The sequence below is a fragment of the Alosa sapidissima genome, chromosome 10 (genome assembly GCF_018492685.1).
Source record: "Alosa sapidissima isolate fAloSap1 chromosome 10, fAloSap1.pri, whole genome shotgun sequence".
NCBI lineage: Eukaryota > Metazoa > Chordata > Actinopteri > Clupeiformes > Clupeidae > Alosa > Alosa sapidissima.
Window position 1 is genome coordinate 16,135,536 of NC_055966.1, and position 21,395 is coordinate 16,156,930.

General features: G+C 41.4%; 1 long non-coding RNA gene across 2 annotated transcripts; it reads right to left on the bottom strand.

Annotated features, from left to right (window-relative positions):
- Positions 1-15,301: 15,301 nt before the first annotated feature.
- LOC121721408 lies at positions 15,302-18,299 on the bottom strand. Of its 2 annotated transcripts, none has more exons than XR_006034822.1 (4): positions 17,972-18,299; positions 17,064-17,804; positions 15,964-16,151; positions 15,302-15,571 (listed from the first exon to the last, which is right to left on the bottom strand). It is a non-coding gene; the product is annotated as an uncharacterized LOC121721408 (long non-coding RNA). The 2 variants fall into 2 exon arrangements; XR_006034821.1 differs by having other exon boundaries at positions 18,020-18,297.
- Between the last annotated feature and the right edge of the window lie 3,096 nt (positions 18,300-21,395).

A 21,395-nucleotide genomic window follows, 5' to 3' on the forward strand; every position in this document is an offset into this window, starting at 1 on the left:
GATTTATAGTCCATGTTTTGGGTATAATTTGGAGTGTAAGAAGAATATCTTTGAGATATGTCCTCAAGTTATTCCAACAAGTTAAACGTTAGAAAGGGACAAGCAGCTAACACATTTGAATCAACACAATTGTAGAGTTTTGAATACTTTCAATGAAAATGGGTTTCAGCCATTTACTATTAACCACAATGCAGTTTCCACTGATGCTAAAGGCTTTGATGACTGTCTTCATACAAAATGCTGAATGTTGCCACAGATTTACTGGGCTAAGGCTTAATGGCTTAATGGCTATGGCTAAGGCTTAAGGCTTTTCTTGAATTTCCCCTGGGGATCAATAAAGTATCTATCTATCTATCTATCTATCTATCTATCTATCTATCTAATGGTTGGGTCCTTTATTGTGGCTCACTTGTTGATTTTTGAGCTTAATGGCCAGTCTCTCCTCCTGAAACTGATTGGCTGGAATGGTTTATGACTCCGTCCAATCCACACATTTGTTTCCCATTTACTGGGCCAGGAATGTGTACACAACATAGTTTTTCTGAGCTTACATACTGAACTGACCGCTCACTGTGAAATGCAATTAGCTGAATTTGTCAGAAAGTGGAACTGGGGAACACACTTTTAACGTGTCAGTCTATAGGACACAAGGTTATCCTATTCTTCAGATGAAGCTCTTATGCTAGTCTGCACAGCAAGGGGAACATACAGTGCTTTATGCTGAAGGTGACTACTTTCAGTGATTTCCAATTTTTATTTTTCAGTCTGGCACTCCAGCAGAGCCCATGCTAGCAGAATGGCTTCTTTGTCTGGATGTGATTGCAGCTGCAATTCAGGTCCAACCTTTTATTATTCATTTCCACCTTACTGTCTGCCTTTATAGATCTCCCCGTTTTCTCTGTGCCTCTCTCTCTCTTTCTTTCTCTCTCTCTCTCTCTCTCTCTCTCACTTTGTCCCTCTGTCTGTCTGCCTTTATAGATCTCCCGGTTTTATCTCCCCCCCCCCCTCTCTCTCAGTCTGCCTTTATCTATCTCCTTATTATCTCTCTGCATTGCTTTCTGTCTTCCACTCGTGCATTTTACATGTGAGAGCAAAGAGTTGAACAGAAGATGGTGTCAGAAAACGAAACATATGCATATATTGTGCCTAACCCAACAAAAGGACAGCTTGCCACTGTATGTAAGTATTCCTTAAAGCGCCCACGTCTTTTCAGGTGATCTACTGAGTTGAATAAGGTCAGCCACAGTGAAAGCTGGGGTCAGATGGAGCTGAGGTTTACAGTAAGATATTTAACATAGCCATATTCTACTGCCCTGCATTCTATTCTTACAATACTGTTCTGTTTTTATTCTTTTACTCTTTCTATGGTTTTTATTTTTATTCTTACATGTTAAGTGTGTTGTACTTTGAGAGCAAAGATTAACTGGAGTCAAATTCCTTGTTTGTTTACGCAAACCTGGCCAATAAAGCTGATTCTGATTCTGCTGGTCAGTGGAAAGGAGGCTGTGTCCTCTCAGACCAGGCTTACTGACAGAGCGGCTCTTTTTTGGTGATGTGAAAATGACCAGAATAAAATCTAGCTTTTTAGCTCATTACTTATTCCTTTAGCTAACCTCCTTTTTTATTAATTTATTGCAATGTCTTTTCCATCGTCTTCCTATTTCTCCTTCAAAGAACAGTGCACATTTTTGTTTTACTATTGTAGTATTTCTATAAATTATAATGGGGAAATGGGAAACTCACTCCGTCATGTGTCAGTCTAAAAAAGAAATCAACATACGTCTTTACGTGTAGGACTTGTTATGGACTTGGTACATGCACAGATTTGAAGAGAACAAAGATTCTGGTGAAAAGAATGACAGTCAAATGACGTCATCCAGCAATCAGGCCTCTGCATGAGTCTCCAAAGACCCGGATGACTTGATATAGGTGCCACGACCAGTCACCCTACAGCCTACACTCAGGGCGGGCAGCATATGTGTGTAACACATATGCTCCTAGGAATACAATGTGTGATGGGGATAGCTCCAGCCTGATCTCCCACTACCACCACCACCCTTCCCTGCCCACACACACCTCTGGCCCACACACACCCCCGACCCACACATCCCCGGACCACAGGGATGCGCTCTTGTCTATTGGTTGAGCTGGAGATGTTTGTGGTGAGGCTGTTCTGGTGAGACTGGAAAGGACAAACTTAGTATAAATAACTTAGTATTGTAAAAGCACTAACTACAGCCCCTTTTGTTCGAAAATTCTAAAACAACAATGTTTTTAAAAATAATTAATATTAAGTGACACATACACGTAAGAGAGAGCGGAAATAGGGGACAGGCCTATAACAATGACGGACAGGAACCTCAGTGAAGCTCTGTGGTGAGGATCAAAACCACAAAGTATTAATGAAATAGACAAACAAATGAATATGATCCCATGGGCAGCTGTTCAGTGAATGGTGATGAAACATAATTATACCACTGATAATGCCTCTAACGCATATGTGCCTACTGGGACACTCAGAGTGACATATTCCCCATTAAATCACCAGCTGCATGGAGAGCTTTAAACACAGGTTGTCACTCAGTCAACGTGTTTGTATATGCAATATAGGGATGTTGAGAAAGATGGTGGTGTTTGAGAGAGAGAGGCAGAGAGAGAGAAGGAGGGGGTCATGATTGTGAATCTGTATCAGACATGGATTTTGAAGAGTACTTACTGTACCATCCAACACACACACACACACACACACACACACACTGAAAAGCACAAAGCAAATTAACAGTGTGGTAATATGATAAAAATCTGCATCCTGTGGGAGCGTTTGGTGGTGGGTGCGGGGGTGCAGAGGGGGTATAAATTCCTGAGACCTCTGATTAGAATTCCCTGAAAGTTGCAGTGTGGCTCGCCTCCTGCCTCGCGCCAGCGCGCTGATGAATTCCCCGCATTTTATTATCCGGTCGGAGGGGCCTTAAATCACATGAACGAGATCACAATAATCACCTCCATGGCTGCTTCCTGTCCCTTAACTATCCATTCCCCCTCTTGTCTCCATCCATTTCCAACTCAATAGCCTCAAACACCCCCCTTACCTTTCCCTCTTCACCCTACACCCCCCCACACACACACACACACCAGGACACCCCATCCAACGACCTCCTCTCGTTTCCAGCTCTCCAGCTCCTACCCACATTTCCCTGATCCCTCTTTAAATGTTCCAATTGCTCTGTCAGACAATGATTTGTATCAAGGTTGGCGAGCTAATATCGCGCAGCTCGTCTCCGATCATGCGATGTAATTAAAGATTGGGCTTGCTGGAGGGATCTGCTTTGTTCGGGGGTTATTAAATCGGCCCATTCCTTTGAGCCTGACAGTCGCTCTCTCCCTGTTCCATCCACTCCATCGTTTCATAGCATCTCCTCTGCTCATCTCCTCACGGTTGCTCCCCTCCTCAGGTTCCTCTCTCCCGTCTCCTTGTCCATTGTGATTTGGCCATATGCGGAACGGAACACATATTCATTTCACTGCAGGATGAAAAAAAGGATGATGAGAGCTGGTGGATCTAGAGGCAACTTGCAATGAAACATGTTCTCTCTCTCTCTCTCTTGCTCTCTCTCTCTCACACACAGACACACACACACACACACAGTATTTAACAATATATATACACACAGGTACACAAATTTGTGAGTAAGAGAGAGAGGGGGAGAGAAAGAGAGAGAGAGAGAGAGAGAGAGAGAGAGAGAGAGAGAGAGACAGATAAGGAACAGGTTATGTATAGCCCATGTATTATTATATATAAAAGGCCCAAAACAATGACTCACTCACTCACTCACAGACAGACACCAGACACACACACACACATTTCAGAGGCACAAACACTAACTTACAACCACACAAAATATGGCCATCTCCTCAGTGTTTCTAATCAGCAATGCACTACGGTAATGAATACTGGTCTGTTGTAGGTTCTAATCTATCTATCTATCTATATATATATATATACATCACTCAAAATAGTCCTGTTTCGGTCTTATTCCTTAAACCAGTGTAGTGAATCCCAGTCTATCTACATGAAATAATGATTTGCTCTGGATTTTCAAAGCCTTGGGCACACAGCAAGCATTTGCAAACATTTGAGCTGAGATGACTAATATTTATTACGGTTGCCTTAGAGGCTTATGAATGTGAGTGGGTTTTTAAAAAGATCCAGTGTGCAACCTCAAAGGAAACATCTGTGTGTTAAAATGGCCATGTGCAGAATAACCTTTTCAACACTAAAATAGAAGTGTTTTTTTCCCAACTGTGTATAGTAACAATACAAAGACATGAAGTTTCAAGCAAACAAGTGAATAGATAAATCATTAAGAACCTGACTCAATCCTGCATTCCGCAGGAAAACCATTATGCAAATCCCTCTCTTTGAAGAAGAACAAACAAACTAACAGACAATCAAGAAACCCATAAGAACTGAAATGCTTGAGAGACTGCAGTGATCGAAAGCAGTCACTTGTGTGCCCCTGACGTTACCAGCCCCTCGCCATTTGCAGCAATTTAAAAACAGGACACGATCGATGGCAGGAGACAGGATATATTGCATTCCACCATCTACGCCGTTTGAGGATCAATTTAAGCATTACAGGCATTTAGAGACTATAATGACCAGTGGAGTGGGTGTATTTGAGTTGAGATCACAGAGTTGCGGTGGTATAGAGGACCTGGATGGGCTCATTAGGCTGACGGATGGGCATAGAGGTGGGGGTGGGTGGGTGCAGGGTGGTGTTGATCAGGCCAGGACAGGCTTTTGATTATTGGCTGGAGTGCTGGAGGGCTAGGTGAGCATGTGCTGTTAAGTATTTGAGTCATAAAGGCTAAAGCACAGATCTGTATTTCACATGTTTTTAGTTAAAAAGAAATAATGAGAGGAGGAAATCAAAAGCACATTGTTAAAACGGACAGCGATTCGGATCCAGGATCCATCAGGCTTTGAGGGAGCAAAGGGTTTTTCACCAGAGACAAGAGGGAAATGAAAGCAGGTGGGGGGCATGGAGGGGGAGGGGGCATGGCTGTCAACATGGAGGTGGTGGGGGCATGGCTGTCAACTCTCTGTTTCATGATGAATCACTGTTTGACACTTATTTAGCCACCGTTTCTGTGTGTTTGCCTCAAAAGTCACCATGCATGAACTTGCACTGAAACAGCTGCATTAGTTTTCTGTGCTGTACAAAGGGGCATTGTATGGATAAGCAGTTTCATATTGAGGTTCCACAACAATGCAGCTTAGCTAATCTTTATCCACAGACTCTGCCATTTGTACCAAAAGAGGGAAGGATCACCCGGCACTACTGACAGGGTAAGAGAAAAGCCTTACACCAAAACAATCTTGCCAGAGAACTCAAGGAATAAACCACAATCAACAAGATCACATCCCATTTCAACTGAGGAAATCTGCTTAGAAAGGAGGCAAGGCTGGTGCAGTATGACAGATCATGCCTACTGACACATGTCACTTTTTGGGATAGCTCAGGTATACCAGACACATTTTGAGTGATGGATATTGTGTTATGTGTTCAAAGGCTGGGAGGATCGATCCCTCTCCAAATAAATGCTAACATTGCGGCCTTGTTAATGAAAGTTATGTGTGACCTTTCGCTTCACTGATCTGTGACTTGCTCCATGGTAGTCCATCATCTACAATGACAGGTGTGCAGGTTTGCAACTCAAACACATAACCTTTAACAAAGCTGCATCATAATGCGTTTGAACTTGACCTACAAATATTTCCTGTGCAATTTACAATGATATAATGCTGTGATATATATCCTCAGTTCTTGATCAACTGCCTGTCCCACCCAGCTATTTTGCATGATATGACAGACAACATTTAGCTTAGCCTTGGGAAGGCAAAAATATATAGAGAAATCAATAGAGACACGTCTTTCCTCACCTATGCCCTTAGTGAAGGTTCTTACATACCCTCAGTGAAGGTAATTGTGCTGTGTGGGTGGCGATAGGTGACTGGTGAGGCAATGTGTGTCATTAGAAAAGGCCAGGTGGGGCTCCGGGCAGGACGCTCGCTCAGGTGAGGTCATTTTCATTTGTCTAGAACTCTCTATAATCACCTTCCCCTGGCGAGGCCAGCCGCAGGTTAATTGGGAGGGATCGCTATCGTGAGGCATGTTGACAGGGGACTAATAACTGTTTGCAAGACCCCGTGCTTGCTGGGGTGTGCTTAATCCGAGGGTCTTTTGCACAGCGCACATCGTGAGTCAAACCCATTCGTTTTAATGAAGGATCTATGGTGACAGCTTCACAGACTGTGTTAAACTCTTTGAGCTGAGGAATGAAGAATGAAGATGCTAAGAGAAAGAGAGAGAGATTTTCCATGTGTGTGTGTGTGTGTGTGTGTGTGTGTGAGAGAGAGTTGGAAAATAATGGAACAAAAGAGAGTAAATAAATGACAATTATAATGAAAACGTATGGCACATTGTTCAGACAATTAGTCAAAGAGCGTCTAACAACATAAGCACTTTTCCCCAGCTTTGAAACACCACGGCCCACCCCTCGGTCCCACGGTTCAAAGGCCACCGTTGCTCATCTATGCCTGTGGCACCACTGTTCCTAATCAGCCCTCTACACGCTGCTACATGGTCATTCATCATCGGGCAGATACAGGGACAAGGAAAAGGGTAAACTGATGGCAGGGGCGTGGACACACACACACACACACACACACACTTACGGACACACACACACACACACAAACATACACAAACACACTCACGGACACACACACACAATCTGGAAGCCACTGCCTTGTCAACCTTGCAAACAGCTGAGAAATAATGGCTCCAAACCTTCTGTCCTTTGCATCTTTGGCTAACCCTCAGCTCCCCATGTCTGCATTTAACTTTGAAAATAGGACAAGGGACAATGAGGCTGACCTTCCTCAGTAAATGTATGTCATCATCCAACATCCCATTATTATCTTCCATTGGATTAGCCATGATGGCATGGTATTCGAATGTGTCGTATTTTTTGGAAGCCAGCAGTGTAGTGAATTTCCATTTGTTGGAAATTAGACTAGGGCTAGATGTCATACAGAACAAGACGTTGCAGTGGTCTAATCACAAATCTATGAGCCTGTATGACACATGCTCTGATGGTTGGTATTTTACAATATTGCTTGTAGGTTATAAAGTAACAGAAACTTTTTGATGTAGCTCAGTACAAGACAGGACTGGAGATTGCCTGCTACAACCCCAGGATTATGATACACATCACGATACAGAGACCACGATACAATATGTATTGCAGTATAGGCTGATTTTGAATAATGACCATCACTCTAACAGCTGTTCTTTATAATGCTGTAATTCAGTGAAAGCAACATCTTAAGATCAAGACTTAAAAACAAATATTAAAAGTTAGGAGTTGTCTAAGAGTTAGTTTTAAACTTAAAATGTCCTTTTCTGTTGTCTCCCCTGCATTGCATAGTGTTTTGATGCCATATACATTAACAAGGAAGTATGTCACAATAGCTTGACGTAACCAGACTCAATTCTAATCAGAATTTGAGATGTGTGGAGATCTGTCTCTGAGGAGGTGAGTTCAAGCTGCAGCTTGTGTTCACACTAAAGCACAGATGGTTAACCAGAACTCAGTGCTTAACTGAGCTCACAGCTCACTCACAGAATGTGTGTGTGTCTGTGTGTGTGTGCTTGTGTGTGTTAGAGAAAGAGAGAGAGAGAGAGAGAGAGAGAGAGAGAGAGATTCTGAGCTTTTTCTGAAAACTGTCACCTGACAGGGAGTGGTCACGTGCACTCCAGATTCGTCACATGTGTTTATGTGGTCACGTACGTTCCTCCCCACACTCCTTCACTCACACACAGACTCCTCCACCACCACCTCCACCTCCACCACCACCACTCTCCGCTTCAGTCGCAGGCTCACGCTGTTCTGGTTTGAGACCGCTCTTCAAAAGCACTCCAGATGGCACGGGAAGACGTCGCACATATTTGTTGCCTCCGCTCTGTCTTCCCTCCCCTCCCTCCTGCATTCCCTCGCGCCCTCCACATGCGTCTCTCGTATGCCCATCTCTCCTTTCTCCACCTCATCTTACACGCCATTCAATTACCCACCTGCAGAGAGAGCATGCGCCAGACAAGAGCGCACAAGAGACACTTTAATCTTCCACACTTCCCAGCCAACTGTCCGCGGGTTCCATAGTGGCCCCATGTAATTTACCCACATGGGCTCCATGCAGGATTACACTGGGTTTTATTTGGGTCCCAACTGGGCAACATACACTGGACCCATCTGGACCCCAGCCATAAATTCTATCCGGGTACTACATGGGTTGAAATATGGGTTTTTGGTGGGATTGTCCGCGGGTTCCAAAGTGGCCCCATGTCATTTGCCCACATGGGCTCCATGCAGGATTACACTGGGTTTTATTTGGGTCCCAACTAGGCAACATACACTGGACCCATCTGGACCCCAGCCTTAAATTCTACCTGGGTTCTACATGGGTTGAAATATGGGTTTTTGGTGGGATTGTCCACGGGTTTCAAAGTGGCCCCATGTAATTTACCCACATGGGTTCCATGCAGGATTACACTGGGTTTTATGTGGGTACCAAATGGGCAACAAACAATGGACCCATCTGGGGCTCCAGCCTTAAATTCTACCTGGGTTCTACATGATTTAAATAATGGGGGAGGGATGAATCGCAGGTTCTACAGTGGCCTAATGCCATTTGTCCACATGGGCTTCAGGCAGGATTACAATGGGTTTTATGTGGCTCCAAACTGGGCAATAAATGCCAGACCCGTCCGTGCCTTAATATTCTGTCTAGGTTCTACACAGTGGCCAAATGGGTTGCATGCAACATTATAGTTATTAAGTAGGGCAAAGCTGGGCAATGCATACAAGATCTTGGTCCCATCTTCAATGTCATATGGCTCCAACATTTACAATAAAATATAATTAAAATCCCAATGTTTACAACATACACTATAAATACCAATCCAAAACCAGACCCATTTGTAATTCACTAGAAAATAATATTAGTCACTTCCAGGGGGCTATGGCTCTATGGTCCCACCAAACAGCAGAAAAAGCAGCCTAGTTTTCTTTTTTTTGCATTTAATAATAATCATTTAATACATTACAACACAGAGAACATCAACACAGAGAACAACAAGAACTGGTTACAAACAGCAATACCTAAATTGAATTGAATTAAATCACTTTGCCACTCTGGCTGCCCTCCCCTGTCCCTTGCCCCAGTAAACCATTTCCCTAATGACCGTTCAGCCTCCTCTGATTTGTAGTGCTGGTAAGGGGGTTCTTCTTGAGGGCCTCTGTAAAATAAAATGATATTTAAGATTAAATGCTTGGATATGAGTCTGTTTTTGTCATTATCAGACAGGAAATCAACATACTCAAATATACATTTCACACAATTCCATGTTTAATTTTTTTTAAGGATGCATTTCAAAAAGCAACAAGCCCATCAAATTGTATTAGATCAATTCAATTCAGATGCTTTCTACTGACTACTAATTGCAAAATTATTTAGTTCATGAGCCAGTTGCCAATGTAGTGTTGCCGCACTTCTAAGTCAATATTTTTACTGTTTGTAATCAGTACTTTTTGCTTGGACCACCTGGTATTTTGAGGGTAATATTTAAAGGAAAATTCCGGTTTTTAGCACTTTAAGGACCTTTTCTGGTTTGTTTTGGATGAACTAGAGTGGTGGACACCGAAATTTTGACGATTGGTCCTGTCTCGACTTTTCTGACTCGTTTTGAATCGCCTTTGACTTCTCAGGGTGGCTGGCAATGGGCATACTGTAGTAGGCTACTCAAACATGTCCTAAAACAACCCTTAACGTTCGTTTTCAAAACTGTGCAACTCACCGAGTGGTTAGTGGTGTTCGTTTATTATTAAAAGCAAATATGTCGGCGCAATGTATGATTTCCAGCCGTCTTATTTGCTATTGTGGAACTATTCACAACCGCGCTCAGTATTTGAACCTGAAGCATAGACGGTGGCGCAGCTATCAACGTGCAATGAGTCTTCCTGTCAGACACCAAACAGGACGAGGACCACAAAAGCGTCACGTTCAAAAGTTTATTTAAGGGTTGGGGGTTAAGGGGGTTTCAGGGGTTCCGGGGGGGGGTACAGGAGTTCCAAGAGTCTGCGTGTGTGTGTTCCCCCAGTAGCCGAACAGCGATGGCAGGAGCTGGATGATCCGGGAAGTCCTGGGGGAAACACCCACACAACAGCAATTGAAACGAAGCAGCAGTACAGTCAAGGACTAGGCGGTATTCGTAGAAGAGGGACGGAAGGCAGGTCAAGATTACCGGGGCTGGAGAACACAGAAGTAGTCGAGCGGGTCTGGGATCACAGGCAAAGAGTCAGAGGCGTTTTCCAAAACAGGCAGGTAACTGGTGCTGGTTGCAGACGATCTGACAAGTGTGGACTGAAAAGCAAGGCTTTATATACAGGGCATGATGAGTGGTGAATGCAGTGCAGCTGGTAGGTAACGAGGGTGAGGCAGAGCAGAGCAGGAACAGGTGGAGGTCATCAGACTTCAATCAGCGTGTGTTACCAGGCAGAGAGAGAGCTCATGACACTTCCAACAGAAATCAATGGGATTTTACAAAATGCCAAATAAAACACGACAGAAACTGTATTTCGCTACGCTACTTCACTGTAAAAAATGACACAGTAGGAATGCATGAAAAAAATGAGGCAACTTATTACACGTGAAAATATCAAGGAAAAATATAACCCTATTATTTTTAAGAATATAGACTTTAACAAATCATGGAAATTTACTTAAATTATTCATGTATACAAAAAAAAATGTGTAAAATATCTCAATGCAATTAAGCATATTCAAAATAAATCAAGGAAATTTCCCTGATTTTTTTTGGTTAATTTCGCATGATAAAATCACGTGTAATATAGTTGCCTCACTTATTTTGAGCAGTTATGCATGTTTTAAATAAGTCTATTACCATACATTTTAAAGGATGTGGTGTATATACACACAATTAGAGAATCAGTATTTCATTTAACAGCATTTATTCAGTGTAAATTAAACCTGACGTTGAGAAAAAAAATAATAGCTTGGGCATTTAAAAATATTCAGATGACTGACAGAGATATAACCAACATATCATCTTCATCAACATCTACACAAAATCCTCCAACTCTCCGCAAAAAAGCAGTATGGTGTCTGGCCGCTCAGCCAAACTGAGTAATCCCGGACAAAGGGGCCTTGGTCAGACAGGTAACCAAGGACCCAATGGTGATGAATGAGATCCAGAGTTCCTTTGAGAAGATGAGAGAAGTGTAAAGAAGGACAAACATCAGTTCAAAATTGTTTTTACACAACAATTCTACTACCAAATTTAGGTTTTTCTTGTCACGCTGCAGGCAAGTTGTGTGAGAGGCTATATGTGCACAATAATGCTTCTACTTTGTTTTTTCACATTACAAAACAAAACATACCCATGCATTTCAACAATGTGGCTGACCAGGATATGATGCAGTCTTGTGCAGTGTGTCAAGGTGCTCAATCTCTTATACTCCTCCATTGTTTCCTCTCCCCCTGAACTCTTCTCCAGAACCTCCTGGACCATCTATGGGTAAAAGAGAAACAATAACGGTGATACACTTGTAAAGAGAAAACTTACCTGCACCCTCTAAAAACACAGGAGAGGTATTAAAGTGTAACTCAAGAGTACATACAACCTAGGACCCGCAGTAGCGCGGAGGTACATTTGTTTTTCTAAAGTATTATAAACTTTTGAAAGTGTACAGGGAGATTATATCAAGACCTGTATCTGAAGGAAGAAAATTGCCTAGATTCATGTTCGTTAACGTCAAATGAGCGGGCGCGTTCGATCTGGCAGCACTGGATCTGCAAGCAGATCTGGCTGAATCTAAAAAACATGCCTTACGTTCAGCCAGATCTGTGTAGTGCTGCAAGATTGAACGTGCCCGTTGATTTGACACTACCGGAACACGAAGCCAGGCTTACGCATTTGGAGGACAGACAAGGATTTCTCCTAGTGAGACTTTACTTTTAAATGCTCACCCATTTGGCCTTTTCTGCTGCATCCCCTATGGCAGAGGTGTTCTCTCCTGCACCAGTAGATTGATGTCCCTTGTTTGAAGAGGACCTCTCCATATCACTTCAGAAAAGTGAAGAATTTAGAGTAGAAGAACCTGCTGGCACAAATTCTGCAAAAACACAAAATTGGAATCTTAAAGGGACACCAGGCAAGCCTGATGCTTTTTCTCAACGAAACTCCCCCTCGCTCGGTCTGAAGCTCTTTTCCTTTTCTTTGCATCTTCCGTCAAGGGTTTTCGCTGCTTCTTCGCCGGCTCTGCCATTATACACACGTTTGCAACAATCGCTAGCGTTTCGTTAGCCTCCCTCTGTGCTGTGGATGCAGGATGGAAACTGAAACTGCTTCGGTCGCCGGGTACGATACACTGAACTTGCAAGCGGGATATTCTTCCTACAGGCAGTAGGGGCGGGCGAGAGAGTCTTCATTCGCCCTGTAATGAGTCATTTAACCATATACCGACTTACGAAGATGAGTAATTAACACGAAAACATTGCCTGGTGTCCCTTTAAAGGGTTGCTTTAAGAGTTTAAGAAATTCAGTTTCCAATTTTAGTTAATTTAATTCAACTAAAGGGTAACAAAATCTTTTTTTTACCTTACCCACTGGCCAAGTGATCTGATATCAGATGCATGCAAACATTGATTTCAAATTTATTTCATTCAAATACTGCATGAACACTAGCTAATCTCACATAAAACCTCACCTTCTTCAATAAAACTTTCATAAGAAAAACCAGGCTGCAGTTTGAGGTACTTTTTTAGTCCACGGTACTGGACCTTGATGAGCATTTTGCCAACCCTGTTAAAACAAACAAAATCCATAATTATATAAACACAAGAACCACAATTGACTATCAGCAGTATCAACTAACTAGCAAAGGACTTCCAAAATTCATTCTGAAATCATTTACCATGTAGGCTACCAAATGTTTTAACCGCAGACAGACAGAAGTGTGTATGTGTTCAAATATGTTAACATAATCGCTAAATCACCCAAATAAAATAATATCAGTGGCATACTATTGCTGAGAATGGACAATGCACCTAACCTTAACCGACAACACTAACAGTTACCTTACACCATGTGTACTGTATGCTACAAATGCCTAATAGAATGCCCTGGTGGTCTCAGCTAACGTTAGCTACAAGCAAAATATATAACCCGAATTAAAAGCAAATAGTGTTCAGTTCAATCAAACGTCAATTAGTTGACAGACTGCTTTAATTAGTCAGTCAACAGATCCCTTAGTGCCAGACAAGCCTTTGGCACCACTAGATCGCTTAGAACAGTGGAGTCCTGGCTAACTAATGTTAACCAGCTACGTTAGCATGTTAGCTATTCCCTCAGTGGCTATTAAAATTCCAACCGTCTTTTCAAATTCGTTACAGAAAGATTAAGACGTCGTCGACTCCAATATTATATTAATGTCAGTTTAGTATGGCGTTCCATTAGTGCCATAAATAATGCCTATGTCGACTAAATATTGCTTTTGTCAACTACTTATGTCCACTGAAGATGTCTATGCAACATTCACTTTACGACAGACGTGACAAAACGGCCTTGTTCATGTCATTGCTCACCTTACAAAACGACACCCCCTAGTGTTGACTGTGATATTGTGCCATGACTCTGTTGTTGCACACGTCGTCAAGTATGTCGACAGGCCTGTTGTTTGATTCTGCTGTTGTGCATGTCGTCTTCTGTGTCGTTTGGATCAGCTGTTGTGCATGTTGTCTTCTGTGTTGTTTGAATCAGCTGTTGTGCATGTCGTCTTATGTGTCGTTTGATTCAGCTGTTGTGCATGTCGTCTTCTGTGTCGTTTGATTCAGCTGTTGTGCATGTCGTCTTCTGTGTAGTTTGGATCAGCTGTTGTGCCTGTCGTCTGCTGTGTCGTTTGATTCAGCTGTTGTGCATGTTGTCTTCTGTGTCGTTTGGATCAGCTGTTGTGCATGTCGTCAGCTGTGTCATTTGATTCTGCTGTTGTGCATGTCGTCTTCTATGTCGTCTTCTGTGTTGTTTGAATCAGCTGCTGTGCATGTCGTCCTCGCTGTCGTTTGTTTTTAATGTTGTGCATGTCGTCTGCTCTGTCGTTTGATTCTGCTGTTGTGTGTCGTCCTCTCTGTCGTTTGTTTTTAATGTTGTGCATGTTGTCTGCTTTGTCGTTTGATTCTGCTGTTGTGTGTGTCGTCCTCTCTGTCGTTTGGTTTTAATTTGGGTTTAATGTTGTGTCGTCTGCTGTGTCATTTCATTCTGCTGTTCACCCCAAACGTGGATAAACCAATCGCGGCTCAGCACCAGGCACTCTCGGCCAACTTCAGCCCAGACAGAGCTCGAACTGCCGAAATTCTATCGAAATTGGTTGCAGTTCACCTTTAGTTCCTCTAGGGGCGGTCGCATTAAAAACGTCCCCCCACTGCTTGTTTCACTTCACACAAAAAAAAAAAAACCTCACGGACCACCTAGCTAAAAAAAGAGTAGACCTACTTCAACAGTATATTATACAATAGTTTACTCACTGAACCACCTTGCTTATCGTCTTTGCACCTTGCTTATTGTGTCAGAGGATTCATATGATTTAAACTGGCATAGCTTACATAGTTAGTTCAATATTGCAAACAACTCATCTATATTATATTTTACCAGGTCTGCTCGCGTACCACCTGTGGTTCCTGGACCACACTTTGAGAAACACTGCTGTTTGTGGTTGTCAAGAGTGTTAGCCTTACCGGGCAACAGCTTTATTACTTGCAAATTTAGATACCCAATATTTACAACATCGTCTCAGATATGTCAGCATGCTGTGGCCTACAGATCTAGTGTTCAGGCATTTCTGTTAGTGTCCTATTCAGTTATTTTGATAAAATAAAAGTTCCCACCACAGCATTGATAAAATTGTAAGACTCAGCCATAATCATGTGTCAAATAAATATACAAATGATCAATTACAGCTTAAATGTTAAAAATAAGTTCTATCAATACACACCCACTGTTTCCATAACACACTTGCAACTCAATAGGCAATCAACCGTTTCAATAAAACAGTTGCAACTCATATTTTACATATTTTATTCATTTTTCAATGTGTGAAACAAGTGTGTGTTAACAAAAAAAACCAGGGGGAAAAACAACAAAAATACCAGAAAGAAGGTGTGGTGGGACTGCAACATAGAAAGGAGGTTTGACACTCATTTATATTTTCAAAAAAGATTTCAGTTCCTAATGTCTGAAGTGTGTGTGTGAACAACAGAAAATACACAATGTGGAAAGGATGGGTAGCTGTCTATAAACTCTGCACACCTATAACAGGGACAAGCTAAGGAGGATGCAGCACGTTTGATGGAGCCAGGAGTGTTAGGGGTGATGTTGAAGCTGAAGGCTGTTCATCCTACCGCACACCTTTCTCGTCCTCAGCATCCTTGGTCCTAGGTAAGCAGAACAGGCACAGTGGAGAATGGAGGGAGAACAGAGCGGGTAACATTCAGTTTATACCTGGAACAACACATTTACAGCTGCCACATTAAGTCATAACCATAAACCAAAGCAAGAGGCCATCTCCAGCAAGACCCACCACACACGGCCGACCACCTTACATCCACACATAAACTGTAACGATAACATGAAGAAAGATGTTGTTGGGGATCACTTTCCAAACGATGTTGAGAACAATACAAAGCTGACAGCCAACCAAAATCCATCAAATTTTAGCTATCATATTCAAGGAGAGACTTTTCTTAATTGATCAGTGAGGACACTTATCATTATAGTTATCGTTCCTGATGCGAACGGCCATTAACACAGGAACAACCGTACATACCCATTTATCCTTCATGACCGCCAACCCACTCCCATTTCAGTGTCCAACCTGCCATGCACGTCTTTAGTAGAGTGACCAGTGCTCTCCTGAAAAACCTGGTTGAGGAGGAGAAACGGCCACAGTCCTCCCTGAAAACATCATGGTTCCTTGAGGAAGTAGACCACCGGTTCGACCTTGTCGTAATTGCCCTAAGCAGATTGAAAGAGAATGAGTTAGAGAAAGCCATAAACTTGTATTGGGACACCTTCCATCTTTTTCGTGGCCTGAAGATTGGATACATTGTTAAGAGGGTCAACAGCAATTGACTTTGTGAGTAATGCCAGCATGCTGTAACAGGAAATGGCAATGACGACACACTTCTTTCATGCTATGACCTAAAAAAGACATTTTCAGCACATACATTAGAAGCAAAATCAAATAAGGCACCAAGGAAGGAAAAGAGAACGGACGATTGGCACCTTGGGAGCAAGGTTCAAAGCAGTGAGGCAGGGAAGATGTACTTGGCCTGTCCGTTCCAGCTTCAGGGAGCCCCCAGCAGCCTAATCTTCATGCCAACCACCACTACATCACTCCAATAACCATCCATCAACCCGGTGAGGTATCTGCTTTACATGTGGTGTTTTCTCAATGTCTTGATGAAATTATCACCAAATTAAGTCTGATGTGAGCTCTGAATATCATAGCCATGGGTGTTAGCTACACATGGTGATGGAAATATTGAAAAATGTTAGGTGATTTCACTACTAACAATTAGAACTTCAGCGTAACATTTATAATACTAATGAGGTAGGTGTTAGCAAACCTGTGAGTTCCCCTCTGTGACTGTCAATGGCACATCCTGTTAAGGACAAAGTCCCTGGAATATCACTGTAGCTCCCTGCCTGAAATGGGGCTTTGCTTGCTACGTAATGATTCAATAACAGCCGCAGATTTACCATGCCATTATCATTTAAATATACCTCATTTTGTAATGGGTGGCAGGGCTGTACGTTAACTCTTTCGTTGTTAGCACTGGTGCTACAGAACCATACAAGGTAAAAAGGACATATATCCACAAAAGGTAAAAAGGACATTTTATCCTTCTTATAAAGATTACTGACCTAATGATAGGCAATGTCCTCGTCACTTCAGCCTCTCTCGGCATCTGCAAAGCTCATATGCATTTAAGAAATTATTTGGCAGATACAGCAATACAAATTATTCCATCAACATTACATCAAGAACACAAACCTGCACTGGTGAGACTTTAGAAGTGCAAATTTACAGGGAAATAAATTATCTGAAAGCAGTTGGAGCAAAAACTCCTATCTAGCTATATCAGGTTCAAAGCAAATGTAGCACATTAATTTACTCCACTGTTCATCTGCATAACAGTAATAGCAAACTCGTTGATAACCAGCACATCTGAATATAGTTACCATGCTGAATGAAACGTATTTGATCAAAATCACGTTGGTGTCCTAGCTCATAGCATGTTTAACGTTAACACTAATGTCAGTGAGCTGTCTCGCTAACGTTAGGTAACGCTTCGGCAAATATCATTATAAACTTAAAATCCCATTGATAACCAATCTAATTAAACAACGTCGTACTTACTGTACTTACCACTCCCGTCGTGGTACTGTACTTACCACTGACATTATTAGGCAGACAGCAATGGAATTGAATGAGGCCAACTGGCGAATGTCAATTTGTCAAAGTTTGGCACTGTTGAGCTCTCAGCACAATCAGAAGTGACTTGGGAATATCTCCGCCATTTTTCCATGGTCTTCTAGTTCAACAAATCACGCAGACCACAAGTTCAAGTACACTTTTCATGGTGTTGATGAAGTAGGCTAAAACTGAGAAATGAAAACACAACATTTATCCTATTAAATAAGCTGGCTACAGAAAATTACCCTAGCTGCTAGTTAGGTTCGCCAGAAGGCTAGCACTAACGTGACTAAATACCCTTCGGCGGTGTGCTAATTCGTTTACAAGTTAACATTAAATAAGTGACATTAATTACATTATATTTCTAATAATCTCGTAAACATAGCATTTCATTCACACGTACCAACGATGCTTTCAAAAGCCAACTTGAAGCTTAACTTAAAGAGGTTTGAAACCAGTGCAGATCACCATAACTTTCCGATCCAGTGTGTAACGATAACGTTCGTTGAGTCCAAGGCATATGACATCATCAGACAAAGACGTAAGTATCCGAAGCGCTACCCACTTTCACCTTTAGATGGCATTAGTGCCCCATTACTCTCATCTCTGATTACTAAACCTGTAAAAACATGGAATTTAATTCGTTGAACACAGGACAAAATGCATGTAACAGAACATGGCACGGCCTAGTTTGTATGCCCTTTTGTATGCCATTTGTGTGCACCTATTGTTTTGTTTCGACATACTTGACGACATGTGCAACAACAGAGTCATGGCACAATATCACAGTCAACACTAGGGGGTGTCGTTTTGTAAGGTGAGCAATGACATGAACAAGGCCGTTTTGTCACGTCTGTCGTAAAGTGAATGTTGCATAGACATCTTCAGTGGACATAAGTAGTTGACAAAAGCAATATTTAGTCGACATAGGCATTATTTTTGGCACTAATGGAACGCCATAGTTTAGAGTGTCCCAAGTATTACAAATGATTATAAACTTGGCCATTTCAAATTAATAAGGTTATAATATAACCTACCGAAGTTAAGGTTAGCTTGCTGGTTAGTTTACCAACCATCTAGGTACAGCTAGCAACCTTGCTACTGTTAAGCTAACTTCACCAATATTTCCTAGTAGGTCAAACACGTTGGTATGAAAATATATACCTGTGATGTGACATTACTTAATTGTATATTTGTAGTAGTTTTCATCCTAGCTTTCACAAGTAGCAGGAACAAATTACTTTACCTTTTACTATTCCATGCTGAACTTCAATGGCGTCCGTCTTCGAGGCATTCTTTTCAAAATCTCAACTGAAGGATGTTTTTCAGATGTTTAAAATATTTGAGGAAAAGGCTGCACATTTATCAGCGAGAAATTGTGCAACTTCCCACAATTCTTTTAGGGAGCATTTTCTCTGATTTTTTTTCTCGCAAATGTAGTTGATTTATTTGGGGAAACACATAATAGTTATTTTTTTAAGGCGACTGCTTCAAGAAATTAAGTCATACTTCATTTTTTTGGTGTAATTTCCGTGGCACCAGGATTCATTTTTTACAGTGTTGTTTTGGAACATCAAGGAACACCACTAACCACTCGGTGAGGTGCACAGTTTTGAAAACGAACGTTAAGGGTTGTTTTAGGACATGTTTGAGTAGTCTACTACAGTATGCCCATTGCCATCCTGAGAAGTCAAAGGCGATTCAAAACGAGTCAGAAAAGTCGAGACAGGACCAATCGTCAAAATTTCGGTGTCCACCACTCTAGTTCATCCAAAACAAACCAGAAAAGGGCCTTATGTGCTAAAAACCGGAATTTTCCTTTAATGTACTGAAAATATGTTTAAATTACACAGGTTTTGTAGATTAAATTGAGGCATTACACATGTGGATTGAAATAGCTTCAAATAAATTCTAATACTTGGACAAGACTATACGTCACATCATTGACCCAACGCTTGAACATACTTGTAGTTCACATTGACAATAGAGAAACGCTTAGCTTACTTCGTTTATGACAGAAATGAAGCTTTGTGCCAACATGTTGTAGAAACATTTGGTGCAAATCTCCTTTACTTTATAGTCCGCAATTCACATGAAGCCTAGGCCATCACCGCGAGTGCATACAAAATGTTTTTGAAGTTTTGCCATTTACCTTTGTTACTACCAGTCGTTGCATTTTTACTGTCGATTCGCGATTAAGTGTGCATCTAATGTAACAGCGGTGTCTTCACGGACACATCCACTCTCCAGTTTCATTTTGCTGTTGTTGCGAGCGAGCTAATAGGCTACGATATGGGAAATACTTTCAATACAATCAGCTTCAGAAATGAATGGGTTTTGCTTAGCCTGTGCTACACCTTTCCACCAAGTTGTGTGAAAATTTTAGTTTTTGCGATGTTGACAAACATGCGTAGCACATGGAAGCTCTTGATGGCGCATGCCACTAACGTCTATAAAAAAACAATATATTTATGGAATAAAACTAGACAGGTACCTCGGATTAGAATTGCTGTTTATTGTTAAACTGCAATTTTCAGCAGCCAGCAGAGGGCATTTAGCCTACTATGCTTCCGGACAATATTTAGCGTCTACCCTAATTCTGAAGCAGTGGCACCGCTAAATGAAGAGGAAACACTGAGAAGAAAGTTAATGTTTTAAATAGGCTACATCAATACAATATATAACACGTGAAGTGAAACTGGATGGGCCATAATAACCTCTGACTAGTTTTAGGCTACTTATTGTTAAATTGTTAAATGTGAGCGGCAGCCAGCAGGGGAGGATACGTCGGCAGGATTCTCACCATCAACTGTGAGACTTTACAGTATATAAAGACATGTGTGCCTCTCCTAATAATGTCCAGTGAATTCATGTAGGCATAGGTGGACTCAAATCAAGTTGTAGAAGCATCTCAAGGACCACTGATAGAAGTAGGATGCACCAGAGCTTAATGGAAAGTGTCATAACAAAAGGGTTGAATACTTATGTGAGTGGTATATTTCAGTCTTTCATTTTTTTTATACATTTACAAAACACTAAAACACTAGCTTTTTGATGGGGTGTTGGAGTATTGTGTGTAGATTGATGAGAAAAAATAAATAATTTAATCAATTTTAAGATGAGTCTGAAACATAACAAAATGTGGAAAAAGTGTAGCGCTGTGAATACTTTCCGTATGCACTGTATGTAGATCAGATACTGTATTGAGGGTGACTTATCACATTGAAATCTCAATCTGGCAACCAACGAGAGGCTTGTCTAGCGATTAAAAGGAACACTTGCCAATGTTTTGAATGTGAACATTCTCTGACAATCCTAGATAACTACTTAAATGAAATTGACACTTACTTACTTGGGAGGGACACAAACGCTTACCAGTATGATCTGGAGATTAAACAGTAGCCTATAGGAAAGGGGAGAAGAAACAAAAGATGGAAGTTCGGCAGCACATTCATTTTCTTTCAACAAATACTGCATGCTATATCATCAACTAGAAAATCATTATTTATTTTTCAATTAAGAAGTACACTTTCAGGAATAATTGTGTACTGGGCAATAGTAGGGAAAGTATTTAAGATTTTTGGTTTGAATAAAAATAGCAGTTTTAACTACAATACAAGTTCAAATGCAACTACAATACAAGTTATTTTTTATGTCTGGGCCAAATGCAGACAAGATGTGTTTAGATTACATTTAGGTTAGGGTTTTCATTTTTTATCAAATATCAGATTTAATTTATTAGTCTGACATGGTAGGAAAAGCATACAAAATCTTTGGAC